The 7,665-nt window shown below is 39.9% G+C and overlaps 1 long non-coding RNA gene across 1 annotated transcript; it reads left to right on the top strand.

Annotated features, from left to right (window-relative positions):
• The first annotated feature begins 5,750 nt into the window (after window positions 1-5,750).
• Window positions 5,751-6,131, top strand: LOC108635419. Its single transcript, XR_001917800.1, has 2 exons — window positions 5,751-5,825; window positions 6,076-6,131. It is a non-coding gene; the product is annotated as an uncharacterized LOC108635419 (long non-coding RNA).
• Window positions 6,132-7,665: the final 1,534 nt, after the last annotated feature.

Consider the following 7,665-nt stretch of genomic DNA (forward strand, 5'->3'; position numbering starts at 1 on the left):
AGGACTTCATCATATCTTTTGGGGAACGCACTGTAACCCTTAAAAGCCCTGAATGTTTTTAAGGGTCAGTTAATGTTTATACTTTCTTAATATTTCTGCTGTTTTAAATCGTCTAGTTTGTGACAGTGTGTTATGGCAGCTCTAGGAAGCTAACACAAGGACCTATGTACCAAACCTCATTCTAGTGGCACTGGATCAAAGTGAAATAAGATGCGGTCCCATCTTCAGGGATAAGCTAGATAAGATTTCAGAAAGAGAGAGAGACAGAGAGTGAGAGATGCGGGGAGGGAGATGAAGAGAAGGAGGGAGGAGAGATATTAGTTAAGAGATTTGTGTTATTAGGAGAGAATTTCTCTGATGGGTCAGTGGTAAAGGCCCCACCTGCCAATACAGGAGATGCAAGTTCAATCCCTGGGTCCGAAAGATCCCCTGGAGAAGGAAATGGCAACACACTTCAGTATTCCTGCCTGGAGAATTCCATGGGTAGGGGAACCTGGTGGGCTGTAGTCCATAGAGTCACAAAGACACACACTTCAGATGTTGGAATAAAAATAATATACCTACAATGAAATTTGAGAGACAGCAATTCTCTATGGACTAATTTATAAAGTTACTAAAAATTCTAGCAGAAGTTTTTAAAAGGAATCCAACAACTTATTCTGAATATATAGTAGAATAGAGATCCATAAATAGCTAAATCAGTTTTGAAAAAGAAGAGAAAAATGCTACTCTCAACCAAAAAGTGGTAAGATATACCATAAAACTTCCCTAATAGCTCATAACTCAGTTGGTAAATCTTCTCTAACAGCTCAGTTGGTAAAGAATCTGCCTGCAATGCAGGAGACTCTGGTTCGATTCCTGAGTCAGGAAGATCCGCTGGAGAAGGGATAGGCTACCCACTCCTGTAATCTTGGGCTTCCCTTGTGGCTCAGCTGGTGAAGAATTGGCCCACAATGCGGGAGACCTGGGTTTGATTCCTTGGTTGGGAAGATCCCTGGAGAAAGGAAAGGCTACCCACTCCAGTATTCTGGCCTGGAGAATTCCATGGACTGTGAAGTCCATGGGGTTGCAAAGAGTCAGACACGACTGAGCGACTTTTCACTTTCATACCAAAAAGCCATGATAATAAAGCAGTGTGGACCTGGTGCAGCCATAGGTAAATAAGCTAACAGATTAGAAGAAAGAGCTCAGTGAAACAACTGTATGTTTAGGCGAACCTGGTACATGAAGGAAATACTACTTGAATCCATGAGGCAAAATGGATGGACTGCTCAATGGCTGTTATTGAGGAAACTGATGAACTCTACAGGGGAAAAGAGAATTGGAAAACTTAGACAATGTACAAAGATGGGTATCAATGGATTAAAGAACTAAGCATGAAAGACAAACTAAAGCAAATAGGAGAAAGTATAGAAATATATAATTGTGATTTTTGAGTAGAAAGTATCGCTGAAACTTCCAAAATGCAAAGTGCAAGGGAAAACATTTTCAGCTGCCTATTTTAAAAATAAGAATCTCAAATGATGATATATATAAAATTATCAGATTATTTACAGATTAGGAAGAGTTAACTGTGAATTACCAGATGTTCAAGCTGGTTTTAGAAAAGGCAAAGGAACCAGAGATCAAATTGCCAACATCCTCTGGATCATCAAAAAAGCAAGAGAGTTCCAGAAAAACACCTATTTCTACTTTATTGACTATACCAAAGTCTTTGACTATGTGGATCACAATAAACTGTGGAAAATTCTGAAAGAGATGGGAATACCAGACCACCTGACCCGCCTCTTGAGAAATCTGTATGCAGGTCAGGAAGCAACAGTTAGAACTGGACATGGAACAACAGACTGGTTCCAAATAGGAAAAGGAGTACATCAAGGCTGCATATTGTCACCCTGCTTATTTAACTTCTATGCAGAGTACATCATGAGAAATGCTGGACTGGAAGAAGCACAAGCTGGAATCAAGATTGCCGGGAAAATTATCAATAACCTCAGATATGCAGATGACACCACCCTTATGGCAGAAAGTGAAGAAGAACTAAAGAGCCTCTTGATGAGAGTGAAAGAGGAGAGTAAAAAAGTTGGCTTAAAGCTCAAGATTCAGAAAATGAAGATCATGGCATCTGGTCCCATCACTTCATGCAAGTAGATGGAGAAACAGTGGAAACAGTGGCTGACTTTATTTTGGGGGGCTCCAAAATCACTGCAGATGGTGACTGCAGTCATGAAACTAAGACGACTGCACCTTGGAAGGAAAGCTATGACCTACCTAGACAGCATATTAAAAAGCAGAGACATTACTTTGCCAACAAACGTCCATCTAGTCAAGGCGATGGTTTTTCCAGCAGTCATGTGTGGATGTGAGAGTTGGTCTATCAAGAAAGCTGAGCGCCAAAGAATTGATGCTTTTTGGCTTCTTTTTTCTTCTTCTTCTTTATTTTTTTTTTAATTTTTATTTTTACTTTATTTTACTTTACAATACTGTATTTGGTTTTGCCATACATTGACATGAATCCACCACAGGTGTACATGCGTTCCCAAACATGAACCCCCCTCCCACCTCCCTCAGAATTAACGCTTTTGAGCTGTGGTGTTGGAGAAGACTCTTGAGAGTCCCTTGGACTGCAAGGAGATCCAACCAGTCCATCCTAAAGGAGAACAGACCTGGGTGTTCATTGGAAGGACTGATGCTGAAGCTGAATCTCCAAAACTTTGGCTACCTGATGTGAAGAGCTGACTCATTTTGAAAAGACCCTGATGCTGGGAAAGACTGAGGGCAGGAGAAGAGGATGACAGAAGATGAGATAGTTGGATGGCATCACCGACTCAGTGGACATGAGTTTAAGTAGGCTCTGGGAGGTTGGTGATGGACAGGGAGGCTGGCATGTTGCAGTTCATGGGGTCACTAAGAGTTGGACACGACTGAGTGACTGAACTGACCTGAACTGAACTTAGGAAAAGTTATTTGCCATATGAAACCATAAGTGGTTGTTGTTGTTCAGTGGCTAAGCCATGTCCAACTCTTTGCGGTCCCAAGGACTGCAGCACACCAAGGCTTCCCTGTCTTTCACTATACCCCAGAGTTTGCTCAAACTCATGACCATTAAGTCCAGTGATGCCATCCAACCATCTCATCCTCTGTCATCCCCTTCTCTTCCTGCCCTCAGTCTCTCCCAGCATCACGGTATTTCCCAATGAGTCAGTTTTTTTTGCATCAGGTGGCCAAAGTATTGGAGTTTCAGCCTCAACATCAGTCCTTCCAATGAACACTCAGGGTTGATTTCCTTTAGGATTGACTGGTTGATCTCCTTGCTGTCCAAGGGACTCTCAAGAGTCTTCAACACCACAGTTTTTTAATTTTTATTTTTACTTTATTTTACTTTACAATACTGTATTGGTTTTGCCATACATTGACATGAATCCACCACGGGTGTACATGCGTTCCCAAACATGAATCCCCCTCCCACCTCCCTCCCCATAACATCTCTCTGGGTCATCACCGTGCACCAGCCCAAGCATGCTGTATGCTGCATCGGACATAGACTGGCGATTCGATTCTTACATGATAGTATACATGTTTCAATGCCATTCTCCCAAATCATCCCACCCTCTCCCTCTCCCTCTGCGTCCGAAAGTCTGTTATACACATCTGTGTCTTTTTTGCTGTGCAGCTCAATACCAGAAAAATAAACGACCCAATCAAAAAATGGGCCAAAGAACTAAATAGGCATTTCTCCAAAGAAGACATAGGGATGGCTAACAAACACATGAAAAGATGCTCAACATCACTCATTATTAGAGAAATGCAAATCAAAACCACAATGAGGTACCACTTCACACCAGTCAGAATGGCTGCGATCCAAAAATCTGCAAGCAATAAATGCTGGAGAGGGTGTGGAGAAAAGGGAACTCTCCTACACTGTTGGTGGGAATGCAAACTAGTACAGCCACTATGGAGAACAGTGTGGAGATTCCTTAAAAAATTGCAAATAGAACTGCCTTATGACCCAGCAATCCCACTGCTGGGCATACACACCAAGGAAACCAGAATTGAAAGAGACACATGTACCCCAATGTTCATTGCAGCACTGTTTATAATAGCCAGGACATGGAAGCAACCTAGATGTCCATCAGCAGATGAATGGATAAGAAAGCTGTGGTACATATACACAATGCAGTATTACTCAGCCATTAAAAAGAATACATTTGAATCAGTTCTGATGAGATGGATGAAACTGGAGCTGATTATACAGAGTGAAGTAGGCCAGAAAGAAAAACACCACAGTTTAAAATCATCAATTCTTCAGCACTCAGCCTTCTTTATGGTCCAACTCTCACATCCATACATGACTACTGAAAGAACCATAGCTTTGACTATATAGGTCTTTGTCGACAAAGTGACATCTCTTCTTTTTTAATACACTGTCTAGATTTGTCATAGCTTTCCTTCCAAGGAGGAAGCATCTCTTAATTTCATGGCTGCAATCACTGTCCCACAGTGACTTTACAGCTGAAGAAAATCTGCCATCATTTCCACTTTTCCTCCATCTATTTGCCATAAGGTGATGGGATCAGATGCCATGATCTTAGTTTTTTGAAAGTTGAGTTTTCAGCCAGCTTTCTCACTCCCCTCTTTCACTCTCATCAAGAGGCTTTTTAGGTCCTCTTTAGTTCTGTAAGAGGTTAATAATTAACTATACAAAATCCCAGAAGTAAATATCTAGGATATGCAAGCAAACCCACAAGTAAAAGATAGGAAGACCATGGAAAATATTCCTCTTAAAATGGACCTTGGTTTCTTCATTTACACATTCAATAAATATTTATTGAGTGCCTATCACATGTCAACACTGCTCTAGGCACCAGGGTTACAGCACACAAATTTCCTGCCCTTATGAAATTTACACAGTCCACAACCTTCTCTCTTACCAATAAGAGAAAGAAATTAGTTCCTACTGAATGAATTTTCCTTTAAAATTATAACTGTGTCATTTTAAAATTGGAAGAATTTTTAGGGTGCATTTCCTCTAATTCCATACATTTGTGATAATATTCCCAGGGCACAGTGGCCTGACACACATAGCTGACGCTTCATCTGTGTTTAGAATGTAAAGGCCAGTAATTAGATGGGTCCAGAATTGCTATGACTGAGTCATGACTTTTCCATTGTGTGCCATTTGGCAACCTCTCTGAGGTTTAGTTTCTTCATCAGTAAAATAACAAATAATGAAACAGCTCATACAATTCATATGAGGATTAAATGAGATAATATAAAACAAAACAGCATCTGACATACAATAAAAATTCAATCATGACGGTTTTTACATCGACATTTCATTTTGATATTGAATCCAATAATTGTTATTTCCCCACACATATCATGGGGCTTTCCAGGTGGCACTAGTGGCAAAGAATCCACCTACCAGTGCAGGAGATGCAAGAGACACGAGTTTGATCCCTGGGTCAGGAAGATCCCTTGCCTGGAGAATTCTATGGACAGAGGAGTCTGGCAGGTTACAGTCCATGGGCTCACAAAAAGTTGGACACAACTGAGCACAACAGACATATGCTATTTCAAAATGAGTATGGTAACACTTCTGGTTATTAATCAGGCAATTAATTTTTTCTTTAATTAATAATCAGAAAGGGAAGTCATTTGCCTTCCCTGAGACCTACCCCTCTAGTTTGTAAGGTGTGTCTTGTAGATTAACCATTAATCTTAGAGTGAAAACTGAATTCAGAGTTGTCGGCTGGAAAAGATGTGAGACTCCATCTTGCCAGTCCCCGGTTTTTTGACACAGGCAGATGTAAAGCCTGAAAGAGGTAAGTACCATGCTCTGAGTTTGCACAGCTAGAACTATGGCACTTCTTCTGTGGTTATAATTAATTATGATCGGAAAAGATGACTATGATTAAGAAATCATGGTTATGATTAGGTAAGATTAATGTTATCAGGTGCCTTTGTGAGCTGGGTGTGAACTGGCTCCATAATTAGAGACCTAGATTCAGGAGGACTCAAAGTTATTCCAAGTATGAATGTGCTGGACTTCACTTGACTGTCGCTTTGGTTCAGTAGGTGGAGCCACTCTTCCTCATTAGAGTAAACAGATTCAACTCAATTATAAATAGAAAAAAATATGTGCCCTCCGCCATTGAGAGTTGCAGAGACTGACGACTACCTGGAGACCTCGGGTGCGGCGTGAGCAGTGTTGCAGCATGAGTTCCAAGCCACAGTCCATAGGGGTCATTGGAGCTCCTTTCTCAAAGGGCCAGGTGAGTCAAAACCTGGCTTTGAATAATTGCAGTTTATGAGGAAAGTTACAAATTTCAAAATTAGTAAGGTGTTACTGTCTGGTTAGTTAAACAGCCTGATACAACCTGACCTGAAATTTATATTAAAGTCTTTTCATCATTTTACATCATTGTATAATTATGGTCACATATCCACTCATAACATTAGATTTATAACTATAACACCTAATCCCAGCCACAGCCAGTTTTATTTAAATCTGCCGAACTTTTCCTCATTTTTTGAGAAAATAATTTTATTTGAGTGGAAATAGACTATTTCTGCCTTGTAGCTACTCATTTAGATTCCCATGCTCTTATCGCTATTGGTGTTACTGGGTATATGTAGAAGGAGATAGAATTTTAAGAAAATATATTTTTTAGTTATGTAATTAATACCTAGAAAAATTCATAGATGGGTGGTAAATTTTAAAAATGTGAATAAACTAAATATTATTGATTTATCAACATTTTGAGTTATTTATATTATTTTAGAGCTTTAATGATTCTATAAAAGTGTTGATTCATGGATTAGGTGGAGTTCTTTGCGTACCTCTTTTTGAGGGATGAAAAAAAGAAAAGCGGAAAAGGAAACCCACCTACAGATTGATCACATTGAAAAGACTATTGGATTTATCAAACTCCCAAGTTCTAAAACATGCAAGCAACACTTAATATACTGTCTTTTTTTTTTCCTTGCCCAGGCACACTCATTCTGGTAAATCTAATGAGATTACAGATATCTTCAGCTCTTCCAAGTGTCTGTGCTAAAGGGGTGGGGAAGAATGAAACAAAAGCAAATAAGATAAAGTGTGAATTAAAACTCACCATGCAGATTTTTTGAGGTTGTGGTTGTTTTAAATGAGGTTTCTTGGGTTTCTTAGAACTTTCTGTTTGCCCAACTGAGCAGTGTATTGCTTCTCTTAGTTCTGAACTCTTGCTTTGCACTCTGTGACTTTTTTTTTAATTACAAAACAAATTGGGACAGGTCAGAGGTTAGAGATGCAAACTGCATTTGAAATGTCAGTCAAAACTGCTTCACTTCCCTTGGAAATCTTTCAAAATTCTCTCCCGAAACACAGGGAAGTTTTGCTGACAAAGAGGTATTTCTTGTAATGCTGGCTTAATCGCAAATTCCACAATGTGCTCACCTATAATGACAGGTTCTAACAAAAATCACAATAAAATAACTGATTAAAAAAAGAAAAAGAAAAAGAAAAGGGGGGGAGAGGGAGAAAGGAAGAAAGAAAGGGAGAGAGAGAGGGAGGAAATGGCTAGAACATGCTCTGATCCCTGGACCCCAGCAGAAGGCCACGTGCTGATGATCAGCCCCTCTAGGGGATAACATTTTGAAACATAGCCTGGTGCATTTTCC

This window comes from Capra hircus, unplaced genomic scaffold (genome assembly GCF_001704415.2).
Source record: "Capra hircus breed San Clemente unplaced genomic scaffold, ASM170441v1, whole genome shotgun sequence".
Lineage (NCBI taxonomy): Eukaryota > Metazoa > Chordata > Mammalia > Artiodactyla > Bovidae > Capra > Capra hircus.